Source organism: Trichechus manatus, unplaced genomic scaffold, assembly GCF_000243295.1.
Source record: "Trichechus manatus latirostris isolate Lorelei unplaced genomic scaffold, TriManLat1.0 scaffold00158, whole genome shotgun sequence".
NCBI classification, from domain to species: domain Eukaryota; kingdom Metazoa; phylum Chordata; class Mammalia; order Sirenia; family Trichechidae; genus Trichechus; species Trichechus manatus.
Genome location: NW_004444094.1, coordinates 2266204 through 2293761, shown reverse-complemented (window position 1 = coordinate 2293761; position 27558 = coordinate 2266204).

Genomic DNA, 27558 nt, shown 5'->3' with positions numbered 1-27558 from the left:
ACATTTTGTAAAATTATGAGTATAAATTATATCCCAGCAGTTCCATTCTTCTTATTTTTCAGATAGAAGTTAGCATAGTCACTCAAGATGACTCATCACAGCATTGTTTGAGAGGGTAAAGAGTTGAAGGTAATGTAGTTTTCATCAATAAGTGATAAACACTTATCATACTTCTGCGCATGCTGGGTAATTAACAGCCAGAAGCACTGATCTAGGGCTACACAGAGCACCATGAACTGATCTGAAAAACAAAATGTTAAAAGAAACAAAACAAAGTTAATTAAATAAATATTGAGAGCACAATTTTTAACACAGTACAATTTTTGCAAATTAAAAAAAATAAAACACCTACAAACAAGATATACTTAATATTTAAGGATATATATCCAGGTGTCTACATATACTTTCCACTACCTGTCTCTCAGTTTGTCATGTCTTGGTGTCTTGCCCCTTGCTCTGATGTTGGAAGCTATGCCAGCAATATTTCTTTCTTTCTTTTTTTATTGTGCTTTAGGTGAAAATTCACAGAGCAAAGTAGTTTCTCATTAAAAAATTAATACACGTATTGTTCTCTGACATTGGTTGCCAACCCCACAATATGTCATCATTGTACCTTTCGTGACCTTGGGTTCCCCATTTCCATTTGTCCAGCTTTCCTCTCCCCGCCTGCCTTTGTCCTTGCCCCTGGGCTGGTGTGCCCATTTAGTCTCATATATATGATTGAAATACATGTGTTATTGTTTGTTTTATAGGTCTGACTAATCTCTGGCTGAAGGGTCAACATCAAGAGTGACTTCATACTCTCAGACTTTCTCCAGTCTCTGTCAGACAAGTAAGTCTGGTCTTTTTTTGTGAGTTAGAATTTTGTTCTACATTTTTTCCAGCTCTCTCTGGGACCCTTTATGTCAGAGGAGTCAGCGGTGGTAGCCAGGCACCATCTAGTTGTGGGGGACTCAATCTGGTGGAGGCTGTGGCAGTTATGGTTCATCAGTTATGCCACCAGTATTTCAAATACCAGTAGGGTCACTCATGGTGGACAAGTGTCAGCGAAGCTTCAAGACTAAGACTAGAAAGAAAGGTCTGGAGATCTACTCCTGAAAATTAGCCATTGAAAACCCTTTGGCTTACAACCGAATATTGTCCAATATAGTACTGGAAGATTAGCTACCTAGGTTGAAAGGGACTCGAAATACACAATGTCTGCAACAATGGACTCGAGAATACCAAAGGCCATGAAGATGGCGTAGGACCAAGCAACCTTTCGTTTTCGTGTATGTGGGACCCCATGAGTTGGAACCCACTGGAATGCAACTAACAGTAATAACATATACTTTGATTGTAACAAAAATGTTTACATCTCGATCACTGTATGCATATATTCATATAGATAATTGTCTATGTTCACATATGCTGTATACATATAAATGTATATAGTATATATAAGTTGACTAGAATAAAATTGTGTATGTAGTCTGTGTGTGTACATGAAAAAAATTGGTTGCAGTTTCTTTGAAAGTGGTATATATTAGTTCAACTCATGATTGAACAAACTCTTCCCCAAGTTAAGCATCACTTCTGCCTTTCAAATATAGTAACTGAATCAGTATTTATTCATGAAATCTCATATGTAGAAAGAATAGTCCTTCCGAACATGAATCTGTGTTCCGAGTCAGAAGAATAGGAATATTTATGAAAATAACTTATTCATAGGTCCCTATCTCATATGTACTGGAGGAAAATCTCTGAAAGTACATTCTTACAGCATCACAGGTGACTCTGGTAGCCAGCCAGATTTGGACAACTGGTATTAACAAGTGTATAAGTTAAAAGTTTCAAAGTATGCCAAAAAAAAAAAAAAAAATGAGAACTATTCTTTCCCTTATGAAAATTTTATGTCATTTGCTTTTGTTATTATTGTCTTTATCTGTATTGAAATTGAGTACAGTTATGGGCCGTGGAACATCCATTCGGGGCCACATCCTACCGCATATACGTCAGTGGTCCTATTAGGTTATAACAGAGATCAGAAATCCCAATTGGAGAATGGGACTTAGCAGAAGTCCCAGAGGGAGGGGACGCAACAGCTGCCCGCACGCAGCAAGTATATCTCGTGTCTCTTGGCCAAGCCGGCGCCAGAGGCGGGGCAGGGCGGGGTTGGGTGACTCACGCCACTTCTCCCAGGCCGATGGGGCTTCTTGGGGTCCGATCACACTCGGCGCTGTCCGAACCTAAGTGGAACTTCCCAGAGGTCCTCGGCAGTGAGTAGCGAGCCTTGCCATGGACACCAAGCATCTGGGAGGGCATGCAGGACCCTGGGGCACCAGGTTAAAGTCAGAGGTGGGAGCCGGAACTCAGCTTCTGGGTAAGTAGACAGGGGCCCAGGCGTCCGGAGGCTGAGAGCTGTCAGTTGGGTGACCCCGTGGTGTTCGCACAATGTCCAAATCATATAACGTCCTCTTTCACGGAACTTATTGTGGACATTAAGCAATGCATGACTGTATATCTTGAATTAAAACTATCATTAGAAAAATTAATGATATTTAAAGTGTGCATTTCATTTCACTCGTATCTAGAGTACCTGTTACATTCTAATTTGAATTATACAGCTATTTTCTATTATCTAACTAAGAATGAAGCATTCTTTTTGAGAAGGGCTATGTTTAAGGAAAAGAAACGTTGGCAATTTTAAGTAAGGCTGAAATAGCCTCAAGGGGAAAATATTATTTCTCCTGAAGTCAGGTAATTTTGCTTTTTGTGTCAAATTTTTAGGAATGAATTATTGCCTTTTCTTTTCTTTCCGTTTTTCTTCATACTTGGTTCTTGCTTTAAAAATAATATACAAATAAGTTCTGTTTCAGAAAAGAGAAGAGCTGACGGTCAAATGATAATTTTGGCTCTTAAAGGTACTTGCACGTGTTTTAAAGGCTGATCCAAAGTGGATGTTAATGGGGAAAAATGTTGGCTGGGAATGGAAAAATGTACAATAATGAAAATGAAGTTTAAAGTAAAAATTTGAGAAAATGATTGCTATAATAAGTGAGTTAACTATACATTTTTTAGAAATATGTCATATTATATAATTCTTCTGCTTATTTTTTGTAATAGGCAAATAAATTTGATGAGAGGCATTCAACTGTAATTCAAAATACAACTAAGAGAAATTACCAAGAGAAGCCTGAGTATGATTTATGTTTAGTTTGTAAGTAAATACATATCAACTGTGAAGTATTCTAATGCATGCACAAATGCATTTTTCTTGCCTAAACAATTCAAGGTGTTAGTTAAATATCTTAATGTTACTAAGCTAGTAAATGAATATATGATTTAAGGGAGGCCCTTAAAAAAGCTTCCTTGGGAAAAAGATACAAAAGTCATAATGTAGTGTATTATTCATTCATTCAACTGATAGTTACTGAGTAATTATTAGATTCCAATTGCTGTATGATATGCAGAGAACAATAAAAGGAGCCCTGCCATTCATGGCTTTATCATCCAGTGTAGAAGATGCACTAATAAACAACTCATACTTAATAATAATGAGTAATTGCACGGTGTGAAATGCACAGTTACACAGGTGTAAACACAATGAAGCCATATGTGTGTGTGTATGTGTGTATATGTATGTGTATATATATGTATATATATACGTATATATAAATGGAACATAACTCTGGGGTGCAAAGGATGTGGATGATGTTAGAGAAGAAATTCTAGATAAAATAATGTTTGAGTCATGGAATCTTTGAGTCATGTCATGTCATGGAAATTAAAGGTAGTAGTGTCACAATACCAAATAAGTAAACATATTGCAGATAAGGGAAAAACATACATCAATGGAAAAAAGTGAGAAATGCCATGGGGACACATGAGGAACTACAAGAAGTCCAGCATAGCTATAAGCAAAGTTTATATATCCGTGAATTATGTAGTGTCCTTTTATTATCTATAACACGTATTAGTCTTGCCAAAATATGTAACTGGTAATGGGAAGATGGAATTCCTGAGTGATGCAGACAGTTAATGTGCTCTGCTGATAACTGAAAGGTCAGAGGTTCGAGTCTACTCAGAGATACCTCAAAAGGGAGGTCTGGCTATCTACTTTCAAAAATCAGCCACTGAAAATCCTATGTAGCACAGTTCTATTCTGACACACATGGGATTGCAACTGGTTTGGTTTGATTTTGGTTAAATGGGAAGACAAATCAAGCACACCCAGAAAGAGTGTACTGTGCAGATGCATTGAAACAGTTGACTAAAAATCTGCAGAAGTTGTAGAGAAATCCTGTAAGAGTAATAGATAATCAATAAACTTCAAGTACTGATAGCATGTGCCGCTATCACAGATATAGAGCATCCTTTGATCCTGAAAAATCTTCTGCTTCCTAAGCTATGGTCCTATGTTCCCTTAATTCCTAGATTTGCTACCGTTGTTCACCGTCATTTCCTTATGTCCATGTGCATTCTTAACACCAGCTCCTGCTTTTTAGCGAGATCCTGAGGGATCTGTTTCTTGTTGCCATAAAATTCTCATTAGGAAAGTAAGTTTGGTAAGGGTAAAGCATAAGAATGAATTCTTTCAAATCAGACAGACCAGAGATAAATTTTTATCTCAGCTCTTGAAAAAAAAAAAAAACACTAGATATTAGGCTTCAGCTACGTAATCTTTCAGAGTCTTGATTTTCTAATCTGTCAAATAGAGATGAAGATATGTATTTTATAAATTTTTCATTTATAGTGATTGTATTTTAGGTATGATGTCTGTTAGGTAATAAGCTGGTAATAAACATTATTCAATATTGTTCAATTATCAACAATCCTTTATTGAAGGAATAATTTACTCTGGGGTTGAGGGGGTTCTCTATATTCATCCCCCAAAGTTAAATTCTACCTTTCTTATCCAGTGGATGCATTTGTCAATGTCTCAAGTATTGAGTTATATAGCATGCTTACCAAATTTGATAATCACAAAATGCTAGTCACCACAGCTAATGCTGGGTTGTAATTAAGTTTTCAAAAGGATCTTGATGAAACTTAAAAATGAAAAATTAAAGCCATATATTTAGATTTTTTTTAAAGTGTAGGCGATTTTTCAGGACTGATCAAAAACTTAAATAGGGCTACTCTTTAAATCAGGTATTTAATTAATATAAAACTATCTTACAAAATTAATAATGCAGGCATGCAAGTATATATGTACATAAATGCTTATTGCCATGTTATTTACAGTAATAAAAAACTGGAGACAACTTAAACATCCATTAATAGGGAAAGTCTTTAATGTGATGTCTTTATAGTATGGAATGCTAGGCAGCTATTGAAAGGATGAGGGTGACCTTTTTGTAGAAGCGAGTATAATGCAGAATTTAAAAGCAAGTTCTCTGGAGTCAGACTACCTGAGATAGAATCTCAGCTGCCGATCATAGGTCTATTGCTTAAGCTCTCTGTGTATCTGTTTTCTCATCTATAAAATGGGAGGAAGAGTAGGACCTTCTTCATCGGGTTATTGTGACAACTATAGGAGTTAATATGTATAAATTCTTCAGCTCAGTTCCTGGAATATACTAAGTGCTATAGGAACATTCACACTTATTAATTAATAGTAGTAGTATGGAAGAATGTTTACAATGTACTATGTAAAAAATAAAAGTTGCCAAGCAATATTTAGAATTGGACACAATTTTTGTTTTTAAAAAAGTGCATTTGCCCCTGTATATAGAAATAAATATTAATATAGAATTAGATAAGAACAGAGAGAGATAAATAAATATAAATGAATATGCAAATTTAACTATAGAATTAGAAGTAGAGAGAGACAGAGAAAGAGCAGGAGACAAATATATTAACAACTTCTAACAACTTGAAACCATGATAGCGGCTGTAACAGTCGTTTTTAACTTTCTGCATATTTCAGTCATCTGAGGTGCTTTTAAACTACAGGACCTGGTGGCAAAGGTGACTAGTTTTTTACATAGTTTGAAAGGAAGGTGAAGATGAAAAGATTTGATGACAATTAAGTAAAAGGAGTAATTTCCAGAAAACAAAAAGCATTACGTGAATGGTACAGTATTTTGAGAAAAAATACATTTTTAAGAGTGTTTTTTTTTTCCAAAAAAGGAAGTTATCATTTTTTTAAATTTCTGCAAAGAACATAGGCTAGCCTTGGACTTGAAATGTTACTCACAAATGGAATTTTATTTGTTTTTTAAAAATCGTCTTTACAGGCAATCTGGTTTTCCTTCTTAGTTTTTCCTTCCCCTTTATGACCTATTAACGCATATTTTAAGAATTAAAATCAACTTGACAAAACATATCTATTTTCACACAGAACCATTACATTTTTTACTTCATTTTATAATGTACTGAAATGTGGTTAATGTGTCCTAGTTCCTTCTTCTCATATGTCCTTTTGTGTAGGTGATCCTCGGACTTAATAGGAAAGGTGACTGTGTCAAAATGCTGAAGAAAAACAGCTAAGTGATCATTACAGGTCACTTAGAGTATAATTAGCATTAATGCCACTCACAGATTAGAGACCTCTGGTGGCTACCTATGCCCAATGAAAATCTATTTTGTCTCTTTGACACCGGAGCAATAAAATATCTGCCGAAAGTGTAGCTCACAAAGAGGAAACACATTTAAACGTGGTCAGTACATATTACTGGACTCGGTGGGGCTTGAGAAATGGTGGTGACACCGTCTATAATCAGCTATTTGTGTACTTACTCAGAAGCCTAGTGTGCAACTGATAGCATGTTTTTGACTTTTTGGTTAAGAGAACCATTTATTCTGCTGTGTAAATCAGAGGCACAGGGGCAAATTATGGCTCATGCTCTACCTTTACAGGAATTATTGAAAAAGAAAAGGCGTTTGTGCAGTGGAAAATAAATTTGACTATACTACGACCTAAAGTAATGATGTGTATTAAATTATCCTGCTGTGACAAAAACTAAGCCACAGGGGGCCGAAGAAAGGATGCTCGTGTTGTTGAGAGGGCTGAACGCTGAAACTTACACATGGAAACATTAAATCTGTGAACATCTCTAAAGATATTCATGATTCTGAATTGTGATTATGTCATCTTCTATGTGGAATATGCTGAATTTATAAAAAAGCAAATTCCATATTTGTTCTTTCTTAGTGATAGAAAAAAATTAACACCATGAAGTGATAAAATAAGAGCTATTTTAAACTTCTAAAAATACTCATAAAAAGCAACAACAGTAGGCTTAGAGTTGAAAAACCAGGATTATGGATTAAATTCGAACATTAATTGTAGGTCACTGGTTAAGTCATTTAATATTCTGAAATTTCAAGGGCCTCTAATTGATTAATGTGAAATAGGGCCTGCACTCAATGTTGAAGAAGATGAGTCCATGAAGCAGTTTTCTAAAAAGAGTAATGACTAAGTTTGGTATATTCATCCTTTTGCAAAATGTCAGTGGGTAGTATTTTTCTTCTAGCTTTCTAGTTTTTGCAATGAATGTTTCCTAAAGCAAAAGTCATCCATAAAATTTCTTATATACATGCTTAATAAAATAAAGTTGTGTCAATTCTTCAGTGTAAATACTTCCAATATATCATTACAGGTAAAATAAAGCTTTATCCTAATTTACTTTTCGCCTTCTCAAAATATAGGTAAAATGCCAGATACTTTATAAGGAATAGTTACTTTCACAAGGCTAAAAATTCTGACTAGAAGACATAATTTAAATTATAAAAGCCTCATTACTGGAATTTCAGAGGAGGTAAATCCATATATTGACTTTTGGACCTGGTAACTTAGAAGATTTTTTATTCTTCTATTTTTCTTTTAATTTATAAGTTTCACACAATTCATTGCAGTTTCAGATAAAGCAAAGCAGAATGCAACTTCTCGGAGTCCTACCATGAAACAGGTTCAAATTAAATAAGAGTTCTGACTTCATTCCATTATTATCATTATTATTATTACTGTTACCTCATTGTTATTACTATTCTTTGGAAAACACTTTAAGTCCTTACTATAAGCCATACAAGAGGTTTCAATCTGGGCATACAGAGATGACCAACAAAGATGACCAAACTACAGTCTAGATCCACGGCTCCCAGGATAAGAAAATGACTTTCAACCAACACTTACTCATTCATTCAACTATTTGTTAGTTCTTATTTTTTTAATATATATTTGGAAGATAAAAAATAACCATCTTTAATAACTTACTAATTGCTCACTACGTGCTAGGCCTTGTGCTAAGCATTTCACAAATACCAACTCTCTTAATTTTCTAGCTATATAAGGTAGGTACAATTCTTTTCTTGACTTTATATATGAAAAAATGAAGCTCTGAAAGTTTAAATTATGCTGGGTTACATAGCTAATGAAATCCAGCAGGAAAATTTGAGACCCTAAGAATCTAACCTTAAGTTTCTTTCCCATATACATCTTTTGTTATACAGGTCATTCTGTAGAAGTTTTATTAAATGAACAGTATAATAGAATTTTCCAAGTCTAGCCACAAGAAACCTAGACTCTGGTTCTAAAACATATTCTATGGGGGAGGAGTGTGAAAGTGTGCATGGTCAAATGATTTGCGGAATACACAAATTCCCTCTTCATACACAATTTATAGTTTTTTTTTAAGGGTATGAGAATATTGTACTGAAAACACCAGCTTGACTTTTTCTCAAATCCTCTGTCAACATCCACTTTTCACTTTGAGCACATATTCTTTGCTACTTGTAATCCACAGAAAATGCTTAACATTGTTCTACAGGAATATTTAAGATTGTGAACTCTTCATTATGGAGAATTAGAACAGAAGAACAAAGAAAATCAGGTGCAGTCTGTAGCGTAAGTCCAAAAATGAGAAACCCACAAATTCATTGGGCACACATGAGTGGACAACAATGAAAATATTTCCTGATACTTCTATCATAAGAGATCTTGGAGAATTTTGTGACATTCTAATAAAACTTTGGTCATAGCTGATTGCTGTATTTCATTTAACTGCACCCTGTTACATAATTTTAAACTGTCCTCTGCTTCCAAGGATGCTGTCTTGTAAAGGTGAGCTTTTCATTACTAGAAGTAATAGGTGAAAGTGTGCAGCCAACTAATTAACAATTTATCACCACTACCAAAAACAAGGAGCCTAAGGTAAATCACTTATACCTCTAATGGAGACCAAACAGATCAGTCATCTTTATACAAAAGGGACTGAACCTTTTTGTATTACTTGACTTAAACATTACTGTGCACAAGAATATTGATCTGGTGGATAATGCTCAGTAAAGTCCTTATGTCCATCTGTTACTTTGATATTGAACCGTGGAGTAAGCAAGGATCAAGCATAGGATGACACTGAAAAGTCTTGTGAAATAACCACATGGGAAAGTGAACTCATTATTCCCATTTCCAAAGGTAAGATTTGACCAACCATTCATCAGGCTGAAAATGACAATGCCTTGCTAGGAAGTCTTTCCAAATAAGTCACCATCTTTATGCTCATCACTCACAGAGTTTTTGTAGGATCCCCATCATCCTTTATTCTCTGAAGAGCAAGCCTACTGAGTTTATTTCCCATGACTCCTTTTCTAAGGAGACCTAATAGCAGTCATTTTTTTGCTGCATTTTTGTAGGTGGTTGTGCATCTCTCTCTCGTCTCTCTCATGGGTTGAAATGCGTGGTTTTCCAATTTCCTCCTTCTGGGCAGTCATTTGCTTCTCTTTAATCTACATTGAAACAAATGGGAAGCAATGTCTAAGAAATGACTCTGCAGTATCTTAAACATCCTTGCTTGAAAATTTAAGAGAGGGCTATAATAAGGCTCGCACTGTCATGCAAGATAGGTGAATCTGTAATTTCATGACACATTCAAGAATTATTTTCCATTTCGGTGGACTAGAGGAAGTGTTTCTCATTCCTAAAAACCAAGGAACTATTTGCTGGCTTCTTAAAAAAGTGTTTGAAGTAAATTTAGCACAGTGAACTGAGGAAAAAAGGTAGAAGTACGTCATGTTGATAGACAAAATGGAAAAAAAGGAGAGCCTTTCTTTATAGTACATTAGAGAGTACCGTATTTTCTCTCACTTTATCCAGAGAAACCTAAGTAACTAACATTTTAGGGGCTTTTGTCAAAGGATAGATTTTTGAAGGGAGAAAGGAATTCAGAGGGAATGATGTTGAGATTTTGTTTCGGGAAGGGGGGAGCTTGTGGAAACCAGTAAATTAACCAGATTGATTAATTTTCCAACTTTATTGACAATTTTATCTAATATTTTAAGAAACATATCTTGCACGTCTGTTCAGAGATAAACTCATGGTGGAAAGAAAAGCAAATGTATCAAAACCTTATTTTCCTACACTGAGAATTAGCATTACTCTTTATTTATAGCAAGCAAAACATTTTAACCTCTAATGTCACTTATCTATTATATCAACGTATTATCAATATTTCCCATACTAAGCTGTAAAAACTTCTAGATAGGGTTTCTTCAAATCATTAACATAATATTTTCAAACAGTACAATATTTTCAGTATGTGAAGCTTAGAGTTGGGAGAAAGAGCTAAAACAAACCACTAAATAGAAGAATTTTAATGCATAGGTAATGCATAAGGTAAAAAAGTTCAGGGTGTTTTAGATTTTACTTTATCTCTACAGTAGTGCTAAACAAAAGGAAGCCATGTCCATGAAACACAAAGAACAAAATATCAAAGTCTATTTTCTATATTTCAAAGTAGTTTTTTTCCCCTCTAGGTGTGATATTTAATATTTACGGAGAGAACCACAATATGTTCCACGTGTAACAAGTTCCAATGTCTAAGTTTCTCAATCCATGTATTTCTTTTGCCAGTCAATTCATACCTGAAATTACCTCCATAAACTACATGGAAATTTGGAAAGAAGATACTTTTCTTTCCTCTCACGAAACACCCATACTGATATACATATTTTATCTATTATCATTGAATTCTACTGTTGTCTTTTTACTTCACTTTTTTCCTGAATTCTTGATATTTCAAAACAAGGTGCTTATGCATCCATAAAATCAATTTGGGCATGAAAGTGATCCTTCAGATTTGTAGCAGTGGAAGAGATTACAATCAGGTAAAATCTCCAAGGACATAAAGCCAACACATGTTTTGATCTAATACATTGTTTAGTTTCATAGGGAGAGCTGTCTAAGAAATTAGTGTTTTTCTGCTTAAAAGGGCATTTTTCTCCACTTTCCTTGCCAACAAAGAAAGAGTAGTCAAATAATTGTTTGTATTATCTTTAAAACTGGAAACACCTATGGGAAAATATTTCTCTCACATGTTATTTTGGACATTAAGGAAATAATATTTATTCAAATGATTTTGAAAGACCCTGTAACTAACATCTTGATTACAGTAGGGAAGTGGCTTTGACGTTGAAGAGATTTAATATTGTATTTTCTTTACAAAGTACCCAGTTTTACCTCAGCCCTGTACTTTGTTTTATTAAGTAGTATTCCAAATTTTATAAACCAGAGTAATGTACCATATACTAACTTGGCTTACATTCCCTGTGTGACCTTAAAAAATAAATGAATCATTCTGGTCTTTGAGAACAGAATGACACTTTTTCACAGAAAAAAGTTACTTTTTTTCTCTGCTTTCCTAATTCATCTTCCTAAACTCTCTTCTTATAACTACACATGAAGGATCATCGATGATATGGATTTCAATAAGCAAATAAAATTATTTAGCAGAGAACTTGCAGGGAAATATGTTCAGATATTCAGAATATGGTAACTAAAGCCCAAGCAAGGGAATTGGTTCTTCATTTGTAAAATTTGAATTTGATGATTAATAGTATTTCACCTGTTTGTGATACATGATAGTAATACACGGTTATTCTGAATATGGGTTTATTTAAATGAATATCAGGGTGACTGATCAACTGAAGGATATATGCATTGATATATTTTGGGATATTTACATTGATATAGTTTTGGGTAGTTACATTTGGATATTTACATTTCTTTCAACCTTCAAATGAAGGTACTAAATTTTACATTTTCTCTTCTTGCCAGTGGCGTTTCTCTAATTACATAACACTGTAATGTGTTCCCTAGTGGCACAGTGGTTAAAGTGCTCAGCTGTGAACCAAAAGATCTGCAGTTCGGATCCACCAGCTGTTCTGCAAGAGAAAGATGTTGCAGTCTTCTTCTGCAAATATTTACAGCCCTGGAAACCCTACGGAGCAGCTCTACTCTGTCTTAATAGGCTTGTTATGAGTTGGAATCGACTCCATAGCGGCAGTGGGTTTGGTTTTGGGATAAGGCATTGATAGAAACTAGCAATTCAGGCATTCCAAGTGAAAACACTTTTTCATTGGTTTCCTCCTTAAGGACATCCTTCATGGAAGCTTTTGAGGATTGAAATTAAAAATATTAAAAAATGGACAAAACTCTAAAGACTCAAAGGCAGGTGTGATTCAAGTCAAATAAATCCAGCTATTGTGAAAAACTTGACTTAGAGTTTTGCAATTTGAATCAAATTCCGGGAAGGTATTTCTTAGTCACCATTGAGACCACTGGAATAGGTTACGTTTTCTCTATCGTTGCTTTCCTAATTCATCTTCCTAAACTCTCTTAAAAGTACACATGAAGGAACATGAAAGATATGGATTTCAATAAGCAAATAAAGTTATGTAGCAGAGAACTTGCAGAGAAAACATTCAGATATTCAGAAAACAGTAATCAAAGTCCAAGCAAAGGAATTGGTCAAGATTTAGCGAGGTTATTCATAATCACAAAGTAAGTTCCGCAAAGTGTCTGTGTAATCTAAGTATGAAAAAAGAATATTAAAGCCCTTGACTGGGAATAAAACAAATTCTGCTTCCGTCCAGCTGATCCTGATGCAGCAAGTCATCTAATGCTTAAGATAAATAAATGCAAAAATCAGGACTGAATAGGTAGTGATATTAAGAGCTAATCTGGAAATACTCTGTATATAAAGCAGTGACATAAAAAATTATGAGGAAGTTTAAGAGTCTTGGATTTACAAAGGCAGAGCAAGAATAAAATGATTGCAAGGAGAAAGTTACATTAATAGTTCTTCAGTGGTTATCTTTCTTGTGTAATACTCTTGTTTGCATTGTTTTTTGTATTCTGTATTACCAGAAAGCAGGGTCAATTTTAGACGTTGTTTACGTTTTCCATTTCAGATAAAAACAAAAGGAAGTGAAGGACAAAAGGAATGAAGCAGAAAGAAAAAGAATCCCTTCAGGCAAATCTTGAACTCACCTTGTTATGTTATTAATGCATTAACCTCAAAGGAATCAATAGTCCTTTGAGGTTAACACATTAGCAAATCTAATCTTTCTCTCTCTCTCCTTTTTTTTTTTTTTATTTGAAGCTGCTATAGGCATACTAGTTATATGAACTATGGTTTTGGAATTTTAATTCTCTTGTATTTGCATAGCAATTTAAAGTTTATAAAATACTTTAAGATGCATCATTTAATTTTTTATTTTTATCATCACAAGCACTGTGAGTGGAAGGTAGAGATGACATTATAATCAGATTTCATAAAACAGAGGATGAAGCTGATAGAGTGGGGATGACTTGCTGGGATTTATGAAGCAAATGAGTGAACCTAGGTTCCAAACATCCAAGGCCAGTGCATCTCATAACCTCCTCAATTAGTCCATTGTTTGTAGGCATTTTTAAACACATTATAGCCCCAAAATAGAAACACTTTTTAAAAATTCAGTTTTACACGTTTGCATTCAGTTTTCTTCCTTGAAAATATTTTGTAAGTGGAAAGTGAAACCTTTCATTGTTCAAAATTAATAGACATTGAATGTCCTGCTAAAAAATTATTTTCTTCCTATATGTGAAAATAACAATTTTGTGTTTTCCCATGGATATTTATAAAGGTTATCCCTCTCCATTTTCTTCCTGTTATGTTGCTAAAAGCCCACAAGTATCTGTTGTAGTCTAATGACAGGCACCAGGTATGAGCTAGGGAAGGTAAACCATGTGTGGTAGTTGGGCCCTGTTAATTTCAAGCTACTTCTCCCCTGGCTTAATTGAGACATTAGCTCCTAGTTTAATACAGTGACTAAATCAGAATTAATTAAGACTCAGAACAGTAATGTGTATATTTTTAATATTAACTAAACCTAAATCTTAAAGCAAAATATTGTCGCTTTGTTTTTCTTAATGGTATCTTAGAAGTAGAAAAAAATGGGAGCAGGAGCTATGTCTTACTCAATATCATCCCCAAGGTGGAAAGCTTTGTTTGGTGTTGTTAGTTGATATCCACTCAGTTCCAGGTGACCTCACATGTGCAGAGCAGAACTGCTCCATAGAGTTTTCAGAACTGTGACCTTTCTGAAGCAGATCACCAGGCCTGTCTTCCCACGTACCTCTGGGTGGCTTCTAACCTCCAACCTTTTGGCTAATAGTCAAGCACTTAACTGTTCGCGTCACCCAGGGACTCCTAAAGCTTCATAAATGTTCCTAAATTAACCTTGTATAACGAATCTTAATAGGTCAATAAATCTATTTGATTTGTGCTCTGAAGAAACAGGAGTGTGCTGCAAATTACTGTTTCTACAGGGTATTGTATGAGGTGATGCTGAATCAGTATATTTTTTAGGTAAAATAAGTATTTTGAAAAAAATTTTAAGTGGTAGACATATGTACATCTGGACTCGGAGGTAGAATTAGGAGTACACAGAGGTACCACTGTACTCTGAAGGTAGGATTGTGGGAGGGGGCAAGAAAAAAAAATCCATACTACCCAGCAAAAATTCAGACACACTCAACGATTCAGCACATGTCCATTAATTAAAACACATGATATCAACAAAAAATTCAAAGCAGAAAATAATTAGATATTGAAAGGATTATAAAATAAATTTCGTTAGTATTATTTCAGGGAAAAAAAATAGAACCGTCTTTTACATTTTGTTAAGGCACATTGGTTTTAGTTTGGGGTTTATTCTTATGGTAAAGCAGTCACACCTGGAAGATATATTTTGCTACTAAAGCGTGTCCCCTCACCCCCCGCCCCTGGGATTTTAATAAAAAATTCAAGGCAGTTACCAAGCCTTTCTATCTTCAAAGTACTTAAACTCCAATTTTTATGTACTTTTGGGTTGCAGCTTTTCTTAGTTATCTAGTACTGCTATAACAGAAATACCACAAGTGGATGGCTTTAAAATACAGAAATTTATTTTCTCACAGTTTTAGGAGGCTAGAAATCCAAATTCAGGGCTCCAGGGAAGGCTTTCTATGCCTGTCAGCTCTGAAGAAAGGTCCTTGTCTCTTCTGAGCTTCTGTTTCTGGGCAGTCTTCATGTGGCTTGGCATCTCTCTTCCCTCATCTCTACTTCTGCTTGCTTGTTTAATCTCCTTTATATTTCAAAAGATACTGACCCAAGATAAACCTTACACTAATCCTGTCTTATTAACATAACAAAGACAATTCATTCCTAAATGAGGTTATAACAACTGGCTTAGGGGTTAGGATTTACAACACATATTTTTGGGAGACACAATTCAATCCACAACACATTTGAAATCAAGACTCAGCTGTTTCTACCTTCCTGCTGTTGCATTCTGCTGGGATCTTAGGAGCTTCCCTTGTGCACACACAGTTTTGAGTTTAGTCAAGAAGGTGAGAGGAAACACATGCAGATCTGGGGACTCCTGCCTTTATAACTACCTCTTTTATGAGAGTTTACCTATCATTTGGTAGCTCCTCTAGCATCCCTTAACTCCATCTTTGACATCCACAGTCTATAAGGAAAATTGTTTATTTTTTTTATTGTATCTATCTATCATCTATCTATCTGTCTATCTTCTTTCTATCTATCTGTCTTAGTGATCTAGTGCTGCCATAACAGAAATACCACAAGTGGATGGTTTTAATGACGAGAAGTTTATTTTCTCACAGTCAAAGTAGACTAAAAGTCCAAATTCAGGACATCAGCTCCAGGGGAAGGCTTTTTCTCTCTATTGGCCTTCTTCTCTTCAGTGTTCCCCTGCACCAGGAACTTCTCCGCGCAGGGACCCCGGTCCAAAGGACGCGCTCTGCTCCCAGCACTGCTTTCTTGATGGTATGAGGTCCCCAGTTCTCTGCTTGCTTCCCTTTCCTTTTATGTCTTACAAGAGATAAAAGGTGGTGCAGGCCACACCCCAGGGAAACTCCCTTTACATTGGATCAGGGAAGTGACCTAGGTAAAAGTGGTGTTACAATCCCACTCTAATCCTCTTTAACATAAAATTACAGTCACAAAATGGAGGTCAACCACACAATTCTGGGAATCATGGCCCAGCCAAATTGATACACACATTTTTTGGGGGACATAATTCAAACCATGACACTATCTATCTGTCTGTCTGTCTATCGATCTATTCATTTATTTTTAAATGAGAAGAGATTTTAGGAGCACAGAGTATTTTAACATGGGTGAGGCACACCAGCAGGTGAGGAAAGGGATGCAAGCAGCCAGGTGTCAGAATGAGACTTTACAATGGATTTTAACTTATACAAAGTGAGCATAGGAAGAGTTCAAAAAATAATATATAAATACTTATTACGTTTTCAGGGTAACAATATAGGGGAGAGAATATTATCATTCTTATCAGAATTTTCTGTTTACACAGACACATTGTCAACAATGAATTTTGAACCCATGTTACTGCTGCCAAAACCATTCTGTGTGATTTGAAAAAATAAAGTGGAAATGTTTTGGATTAAGTTTGTTACTTTGCTATGTATCCAAGAGACTATCCATTCTATAAAATTTGAATGTATTACTATTATTTATTGAAAATATATGCATAACTAAACTATCAAAGTGAGTTAAGTAAAATTGTTCTAATTAAGGAGTTACTGAATTTAACCTTTGTTATTTGCATTTATCTTTTGTGGTAAACTTTAATATGAGTTTTAAAAGAACTGGTAAAAATTCAAATAGTAGTCCTACTCAAATATATAATACGTACTAGTGTGCTTATACATATCAAAACACAGTATGTTAAACGACTTATTTTGTACAAATGTAAGAATACCATATACTGTGCTAAAGAATTTAAAGGGACCATATAATAAAAAACAGGAAGAAATTGATCCTGTTTACCCTTGCATATTGCCTCAGTTCTATACCAAATAGTCCTTAGGCATTCTAAAATCTGTATATTGTACCAAACAGCAGGCCTCATGAGAGTATTTGTGAGCTTTGATTAGGAGCCAGGATATGGTTGTTTTCATCTAATGCATCCCTATAGCAGAAAATGTAAAATGAGAGCACACTGTTATCTGCTCTGAAAACAATATACAATAATAACCAGAGGTCATCTTCCAGACAAGTCTATCAGCAGGCAAGTTGGGGTCCAATGAGAATCTGACAGAGAAGCAGTCATGGCTTGCAAGCTGCAAGCTGAGAACTTCTTCCGTTAACTGTACTGCAGTACGTTTGACCTTGCCTCTGGGTACCAAAAAATTCATACTTATAATATGAGCTATTTTATATGAACCATAGACTCAGTGATTCTCGCTGTTTGGTTTCTGCGTTGTAATACTTTTCTGCAGCATATTTCCTTTAAGAAGACATGATTGTACAGTAGCAGAAATCATTTAGAATACGTAAAAGAATGGATACCTGAGATGTGGTTTTCCTTTCACTGTGATAGTTCCCCTTAATTTTCAAATTTCCTGTGAATTTAAGCTTCCTTCTTGCTCTACTGCTGCGCTATTGTAAAGAAATGATGAATTTTCATCAGTAACTTTTTATTATGGTGTAGGTAATGGGTCACTGGAGTAGAAATCAAAATAAATAATTACTTGTTTTGGTTTTGTGAATTATTACCCCTGTTACCTTGGGAAATCTCTCTGCACTACAATTCTTAGATTATAAAAAGGGGGTAATAATATTCATCTTGCTTCTCTCACAAAGCTATGGTGAAAGACTCTTTAATTATAAAACACCAGCATTTATAAGGTATTTTAAGTAGTTTTCTGTTTTTCACTATGACTATGTCCTGTATGCATAATAGGTAAAGATAGTCCTCATTTGAGTAATAAAACTTAACACTTTTCAAAATAAAGTGTATTTTAATTGCTTCACATGTATTCCTGTATAAGCTAGATAAATGCTTTCCATCAACTGTGGGCTTTGGATTAGTATCTCAACTCTAACATTAAATATCTGATTTAATTATTAGGCACCTTATGTCTAAGTGTTGAACAAATGAATTTCTTAAATAAATTAAACATCCATAATGAGTTATAGAACAAGTTGTTCATTTCTGCAACATTTACTTATTCACCTATATATGCACAAAATTGTGGGCAAACACTAATTGAATTTCTGTGCTCTAAAGCAATTTTAAAATATCTATTTATGTATAAAAAATTTGAAGTCTGCTACACAGAATCTTGGACCAGATAGCAATTGTTTATTTTTTTAATTAGGATTTTAAAAAATTATATGATTTAAGTCTGATTTTATGTGTTTTCTGAAACCTCTTAGGAGGGTTTTCACTCTATTGAACACATTATCTTACTGTCCTATTTTCTGTCCCCAAAAGATTTCAACAAGTCATCTCTTAAGTCTATGCTTCTCAAGGTTTTATGTGACTATATTACTCAAATAACTTACAGTCTCTGAAAAAAACTTAGGTCGTTTTTTTCTAAAACATCCTCATCGTTTCCGAGATAAATAAATAAGAAATATAGAATGAGGATTGTGCTTTGCATAGAAAGTTGAGCAATTCATTAAAATGACAAATGGTTTCATTTTCTGTCTTTCTGGTTAGTTTATGTAATGGTGAATATCCATGAGGCTATCTGTCAATTGATGACTAATGGAAATTTACTGATCAAGAGACTGTAATGTGAAGATACAAATCCCAAGAAGAAGTATGACAAAAGTGTACTAATACCATGTCCTGCAGGATTTATGTGAATACTTGTTATAATACAACATGGATAATATTTGTCCGAGATGAGATTTCTGTTTAACTCAGAACAGGACTTATGATATATTAAAAAGGGATCAATTTTAGCCTAGGGCCATCTGTCATGATTGAATGCGTAATTTCATTTTAAATAAAAGTAAAATGTAATGTCATATTTAAGTACAATAATAAAATTATCTCATAATTTACAATGTTTGATGATATTTCTAAATATTTTCCCTTTAGGTGAGTAAACTCATTTTTAGTTGACTAACTATAAATAGTAACCCTAGTTTAAGTCCTGAAGAAATATGATTCAATATCTAATAGAGAATAATGAGTTTTCTGAAAAATGTGTCATATCCATAATTACATCGGTTTTAATGTGCACATCCAGAAACTTTCAAAGGGAGAATTGTGTGTGTGTGTGTGTGTATATATATGCACACGCACACACACACAAACATATATGATTTCTCTAGGAACATCTGTTTGTTCCCAAGAGTGTAATTGTGACATATACCACATGTCACATGCAGTCATTGTGTCCCACTAGTATTAAAAATTAAGACAACTGGAAGACATCCATATGTTAACTGAAAGTGAGGCAGAGAGTTTTGAGCAGTAATAAATAACTTCTTTAATCGTATGCAGTTATGAGAACAGCTGGTTCAAGTTCTAAACCAGTCACTGAATTAGCTTTGCTGTGCTTAGACAAACTAGCTTGAAAACAGCAGGAGGAGTGCCAAATTCATACCTTTTAAGGCCCTTTTATATCAAAGTTGGGAACCTTGGTGCACAGTGGTTAAGCAATCGGCTGCTAACCGAAAGGTCAACGATTCGAATCCACCAGTCCCTCCTCATGAGACAGATGTGGCAGTTTGCTTCCTTAAAGATTCACAGCCATGGAAATCCTACAGGGCAGTTCTACCCAGTTCTATAGGGTTGCTATGAGTCAGAATCCACTTGATGTCAGTGAGTTTGGTTTTTTGGTTTATATTAAAATTGCTCCTCTCTTCTTTTATCTGATTCCTGATACTAATATCTGTAAAATTCATTCTGATTTACCATCTTGTAACATCAACCCAATTCTCTAGTTGTACATTTGTTCAGGTTTTGACTACTTATTTTTATTTGTACCCTGTGTTATTATTTGCCCTCCCTATTTATTAGCTTGTTAAATTTTCAAGATCACAGGGAATTCAGCTTATCTTATTCACTACCCATTAGGTTACCTTGTATTTTAATGATCAGTATGGGTATAATGCTTAATTAACTTCTAAAGTTATCAAAAAGTAGTTAAAGTACTTTGTTTAATTATTCTTAAATGTTCTGTTAATACTAAAAGTTGTAAGCAAGTAACTTTTTTTTAAAGGTAGCATTTAAACTTGTATGATGAAGAAGAAGAAAATAACGTGAAGTAAAAAAAACACTTATGAGTATTATATATCAACAATTTTATAATATTCAGCAAATTATAATAATTTATTTCATAAATGGTTACATTTTGGTGTGGGAAAATGCAATATATTTTTTTTCCAAAATGAACAACCTAGTTATTTATAGATTTAACACACAAACACATATTATAAGATGTTTATTACAGAAATATAAACACACGAGGTGTGTGTGTGTGTGTGTGTGTGTGTGTGTGTGTGTGTGTGCATTGTTCAGGTAATGAAGGCCCTAAAGATCCGTACATGTCCAGATCAGCACTGCTTTCCTCCCTCAATATCTGAAAGGGCTGAGCTTTAATTTGAATTCATATGCAAATGAGATATAACTCACTTTTGGGATTGGCAATGAGTTTAATCCTATGCTTGAGAGCTAGTGGTATAATATTTGAGCAGCTCATAATTTAGACATAGGTAAAAATTACTGTTTCTAATATATTTGAAATGCTATCTACCATTTATGTCCCCAAAATGTCAAAACCTCGATATTGCTATAATAGGAGCTTGTGATAATTTTTCGATTACATTGAACTCTTCTACATTGTTGTCACATATTTATACTCACCGCGTAGCTAAAGCAACATTTTTGCTAAAACAAGGAAAATGCATACATACACATATAAAGTGCACGTGCCTGTGAGGTTGTATAGATTACATACAAATAAAATAAAGTATTATAATAAATCAATAAACTATTACTAACCTGAAAACATCTACCATATTAGTATACAAATAACACTCGCATTATACATTTTTTTGCCAACCACATTACCTCCTCATGTATTATTTTCCTAGATACACTATGCATATTATATGTGTGGATGTTTTATTTACATGAGCATGTTATTTGCAAAAAAATATGGCAATGCCTTATTTACACAAACCTCATATTGCATAGTAATATGAATAATCTAGCTTTCACTGAAAGTTTGTTATCTCCTAGATATTATCTTAACATCTTGAATATATGTTAATGTTAATGACTACTCTTAATGATCCCTGTTTTGTATCTAAGAATACTGAGGCTTATAATTCTTAACTAAATTGTCCGAAGTTAATCAGCTAGTAGATGGAGTCTGGGTCAGTTGCCATCAAGTCGATTGTGACTTATGGTGACCCTATGTGTTTTAGAGTACAGCTGTGCTCCATGGGGTTTTTCAATGCATGTAATCTTTCAGAAGTAGATTGCCAGGCCTTTCTTCTGAGGTACCACTGGGTGGATTCAAGTAGTCCACCTTTTTGTTAGTAACCAAGGACTTAACCATTTGTACCCCTTCTACCGGGGAGTGGGGGGGGGGCACTGGAGTTTAAACATTCTTGTTCTAAAGCTTGAACTGTTAACCACCGTGATGCTTCAATAAATAACCATGGTTAAGTCCTGAGCAATGTAATCAACGATCCAGTATGTGAAGAATTTGATGATACTATTTTTCTAGCATCTCATAAAATAATACAAACCTGAAATAAAAATAAAGACAGCAAGTTATTTGTTACATAAAATATATCCAGGCTTCTAAAGAATTTGAATCAGAATGGCTCTGCTACTTGGATATGCATATAATACTAAGATATCCCAACAGTCTTTCTCTAGCAATGTTATTCAAAATTTTTTGGTGAAAGAACAAGACATTTTTCATATGATTTAGCTCCAAATGCTTCTGATGATATGCGAAGAATAAAACTTCTTGGTAAACTGCTATGTGTTGATAATCTTTTAAAATAATGTTTAATTTACCTATCGCATTCATTGGGGAGATTAGCTTTCTATTACTTTAAAAGATAAACATTTCAATGTAAACATTGAAAACTATCTCGAATTATTTTCCTTAGCCATATTACCCTCAACATAAAATGTCATCATTAATGTTTATTTAAAATTTATTCTAAAATAAAATTATTTTTCTTTAAAATAATTGTTTTGCTATAAGTACATAGCAAAGTTCAGAGCACAATTAAGTTTTCAAGGTGCTTATTAATTTTTAATGTGACCAAAAATTTTGACATTCTTATCTTAATAAAATGATAAAAATGATTGATAATTTTGTTGTGCTACTGTGTCAATTGTGAATGAAAGTCATGTAGAAAAAAAAAAACTTGATGAGCAAAAATAATACCTCAGTAACACCATCTGGATGCTTTTAATTAAATGTAATTAAACATAATCTTCTTCTAACTTATTTTCCTTAGATTACATACATTCACACATCTAAATATATGTATATGTACATGTATACATATATATGTATAGATATACATACACACATATATACACGTGTTTTCTTCTAACTTATTTTGCTATAGTTCAGAATTATTTTCTGTACTACATAAATCCTTGAAAATTTCCAGTCAATCTGAATAAAAATTCTAAATTTACAAAATAATTTTAAGAAAATAAAATACTTACTGAGGAAAAAATGTGACTCTACCCAATTTTCCTTAATTTGGAATTTTTTTATTTCATACTTTTCTTCTAAAACACCTGTGGCATTGGCTGTCATCATGAATTCTGATTTTGTAGTGTGAGAACTTGTCTTTCCCATCATAGAAACTCTCCAGAAATTTGAGTAGTAGTTAGTAACTGAAATACATTAATCAATTCGCAGCCCCACCTCTCGCATGAGGTTCTTGTGGAACTTCCTGCTAATACCAATTTTTGGAATATTCTTGTATCTAAGAAAGAAAACCTTTTAAACAATGGTGAATCCTTGATAAAATGGCTGATTGTTAATTTCTCATAGTAAAACAACTTTAGATACGCTCTGAGCGATTTTTATGTCACCAGAGGAGTTAAGAGTTTTGCTTTGTTATCAATAGTTATCATCATACTGATATTTTTTTTTGCAAGCTTACAATAAATTTTTTTCTTAAAATTAAACATTTATGAGTATTGGTACACATCTCTGAATGTCAGCTTCTTTTACTTACTAGCTATCAAAAATCTATCATAGGAGCCATTGCTGGGGGTGTCATTTTTCATAATACATTGCTAAAGTAATGGCCGGAGATTCTGACTCAAAATATGGGCCCTAGAGCCAAAATGGTTCCAAATCCCTACACTCCCTCTAATTACACATGTGTTGTTTTTGTGAATCTCATGTATCTTAACTATAAAATAAAAATGATAATTCTTACCCCAAAATAAGATAATGTTTCTAAAACACCTGACATTCCATTACATATAATTTTCTTCACTTTCCTCTTCTGGTAAAGTCAAATTTTGTTCAAATTTATTTTATTAAGTATGCAAAGTTTTTTTTTTAATCTTTAATACAGAGATGAACTTAATTAAATTATAAAGTAGGATAAACATCACATTGGTCCTTAAGAAAACCTAGAAGAATATATTTCCCTTTGTAAACTTTAGGGGAAATCAGTAAGATACTATCAAGGAAAAGTTATAAAAAGGAAATACGTTTAGACTAACAATTCTGAGTTTAATAAGGTTTCATGTATCTCAACAATTCACTTTAAAATGTGAAAACAACAACAACAAAATACAGATAGAGAACAAGTGAAAAATTTGTGAAAATTGTGGTAATAAGGAAAAAATGTGGCTAAGTCATTAAAAGTATGTAAAGAAAATGAGTCAATTAGATTAAGTACATTATTCACTAGATAGGCATTTTTATATTTTATATTGTTTAATATTTGTTCCTATATGGTATTTCTTGTTCATTTAACAATATTGGGATAACTCTTATATAACTGACTATAAATTGCTTATTGGTGAGAGAGGCATAAATGCTGGATGGAATAGAAGGAAATGGAGAACTAGAAAGAGATAACAGAAGAACTATTTCTGGAACAGTGGCCTGAGGGGCTCTGTGGACCATCTCCCCAACAAAACAATCGCAATTGGTAAAATTATTTAAAAAAAAAAATCTAAAGTCTCTGGAAATTGCCCTAAGGCTATACAGCAAATGCAGAAATGTTGATTCAAGAAAATCTCTTAATTCGTGTAGACCTCTAAAGAAGTCTTTTGCAGCAGATTTGCCCAGTGTAATACATCATTTGATTTTTTGACTGCTGCTTCCATGAATATTGATTATTAACGTATATAGAATAAAATCATTGACAACTTCAAATTATTTTCTCCATTTGTCAAAATATTGTTTATCGGTCCGCTTTTGAGAATTTTCATTTTCTTGATGTTCAGGTGTAATCTATACTGAAGGTGATACTCTTTAGAATGGCTATAATAAGAATATATATATTGATGTTTGTGTTGGGAGGATATGGAAAAATTAGAACATGCATGCATTGCTGGTGGAAATGTAAAATGTTGCAGCCACTTTGAATATCAGGCTTTCAGTTCCTCAAAATGTTAATCATATAGTTACCATATGACTCAGCAATTCCACTACTAGGTGTATAGCCAAGAGAAAAGAAAATAAATATCTACCCAAAAACTTACACACAAGTGTTTGTAGCAGTGTTATTTATAATAGTCAAAAAGTGGAAACAACCCAAATGGTCCATCAACAGATGGATGGGTAAATAATATGTGGTATACACAATGGAATATCATTTGGCCATGAAAAGGAATGAAATGCTGATGAATGCTACAATATGAATGAGCCTTGAAAATATTATGCTTAGTGAACAAAGCAAGCAACAAAAGATCACATATTGTATTTCCATTTGTATGAAATATACAGAATAGGCAAATGTATAGAAACAGAAAGTAGATTAGTAGTTACCTAGGGCTTAGGGGGTAAGGTGAAATGGGGAATGACTGCTAATAATTATGTGATTTATTTATGAGATGATAAAAATTATCTAAATTTAGATTGTAACAATGTTTGCACAAATTTTTGAATGTGTAAGAACCATTAAGTTGTACACGTTACATGGCCAAGTCTATGGAATTTAAATTATATCTCAATAAAGCTAAAGAGACAGAGGGAGGGAGAGAAAGAGAGATAATAGGGGAATTTAAAAAGAGTAGACCTCATATCAGATTTATCTATTATTACGTGATTTTGGCTAAAACACTTTACCTCTCTAATTGTTTAAATTCCCTTAACATCCATTCATTAAAAGAAAATGTAAAATCACTTTACAGAGAAGGAAAATAAGAGAACATCAAAACAGAAATAAGTGAAATGAATTAGAAAGAAAAATAAAGAACATCAACTAATGAGTGGTTAACGTTTGATAACTATTTTTGAATACTGAAATAAATGCATGACTCCAGAAGTAAACTGAAGTGCAGGAAAAAGGCCATACTCTTTCCACTATTGTGCTTTATAGAGAGAGTACTTCTTGGGAGAGAATAGTTTGGCCATTACTGAAAGTAAATCAGTGTGAGACACCAGTGTGAGGGCTAAACTGCCAAGTTTCAAGAAACTACTGAGGAACTTTTGGAGTAGGATTAAGGCTAGAAAAAATGCTGGTTATAGAGAAAAATTTTACTTATGGTAAACTAACAATCCTATTGGGATTTTTGGTACCAACACCCCTCCAAATTAATAAAAATTTCCTCCTGATGTTCCAATTGCTGAGCCCTGGTGGCACAGTGGTTAAGAGCTCAGCTACTTACCAAAAGGTCAGCAGTTGCAATCCACCAGCCACTCCTTGGAAACTCTATGGGGCAGTTCTACTCTGTCCTGTAAGGTTGCGATAAAATCCATGTTATTAATAGTCTTTCTTCATATTTTATAAGGGTATGTCCTTAACTATATATATGTTCCAAGTATGTTCCAAGGTACTCCAAAGGGCAAACAGAGCTAAGAATTTACTGACTACATTGTTGGCATATGGTATAAAACAATATCAAAGTTCACTTACTCAACTATTTGTGGTTATTTTCCTGCAGTGATTCTTTCTTGTAATATTAAGCATGTCTCGTGAGGAAAAAAAATAAATAACAGAAAAGAGCTAATATAAGACCCATTGAAAAACCAACAATAGTAGTCCTGGTTAACCTAAAATAATCATTCAAATTTCTTCAAATCTCCAGAGTCAACAGATGTCACTACAACATCCTGAACCATCCCCAGTGATAAGATTGACATTTCCATCCACCCTTTTCCATTGTATATTTCTTTCAGTAATACTTCAGTATGAAAGAGAAAGAAAAAAAAAAAATCTGTCACATTTCTCTTAGCATAAACAGCCAATCAGAAATTTGCCTCTGGGTCATAATTGTAATATTTTAAAAATATTTTCATGTAAAATTAATGATTTTGTGTAACAAAGTCCTGTCTTTTTTCTCCCAGAAAATTATCTCTGAAAATATGTCTAACCTGTTTAAACTTATTCTCTAAAAGGTACTCTTTAGAAAGAGTCCACGTCGTCAGGCTAGCATAGATAGAGGATAAATTAACCATAAAAGGGTAAGATTACTTTTTTTAAATTTTTTTATTGTACTTTAGATGAAGGTTTACAGAACAAATAATTTCTCATTAAACAGTCAGTACACATATTGTTTTATGACATTGGTTAACAACCTCACGACATGTCAGCACTCTCCCTTCTCAACCTTGGAGGACCTTTTTTTTTCTTTTGGTGAAAATACACATAGCAAAAGTTACACCATTTCAAAAGTTTCTACATATACAATTCGATGACATTGATTACATTCTTCCAGTTGTGCTTCCGTTCTCATTATCCTTTTCCAAATTATTCATCACCATTATCTTCAACTCACTGCCCCTAGGCTTCCCATCAAACCTTTTGAGTTGCACTTGACAATTTGATCTCACATAAATAATTATTTTTTTTTTGTACCTTAGATGAAGGTTTACAGGACAAATAGTTTCTCATTAAATGGTTAGAACACGTATTGCACTATGACAATGGTTAACAACCCCCGTGACATGTCAGCACTGTTCCTTCTCAACATTGGGTTCCCTATCACCAGCTTTCCTGTCCCCTCCTGCCTTCTAGTCCTTGTCCCTGGACTGCTGTGCTTCATTAGTCCTGTTTTGTTTTATGGGGCTGTCAAATCCCTGGCTGAACAGTGAACCTCAAGAGTGACTTCACCACTGAACTAGAAGAGTGTCTAGGGGGCCATATTCTCGGGGTTTCTCCAGTCTGTCAGGCCAGTAAATCTGGTCTTTTTTTTTTTTTTTTACATAGATGGTTAGAATTTCTTTTTTTTTTTATTGTACTTCAGGTGAAGGCTTACAGAACAAATAGTTTCTCATGAAACAGTAGTACACATATTGTTTTATGACAT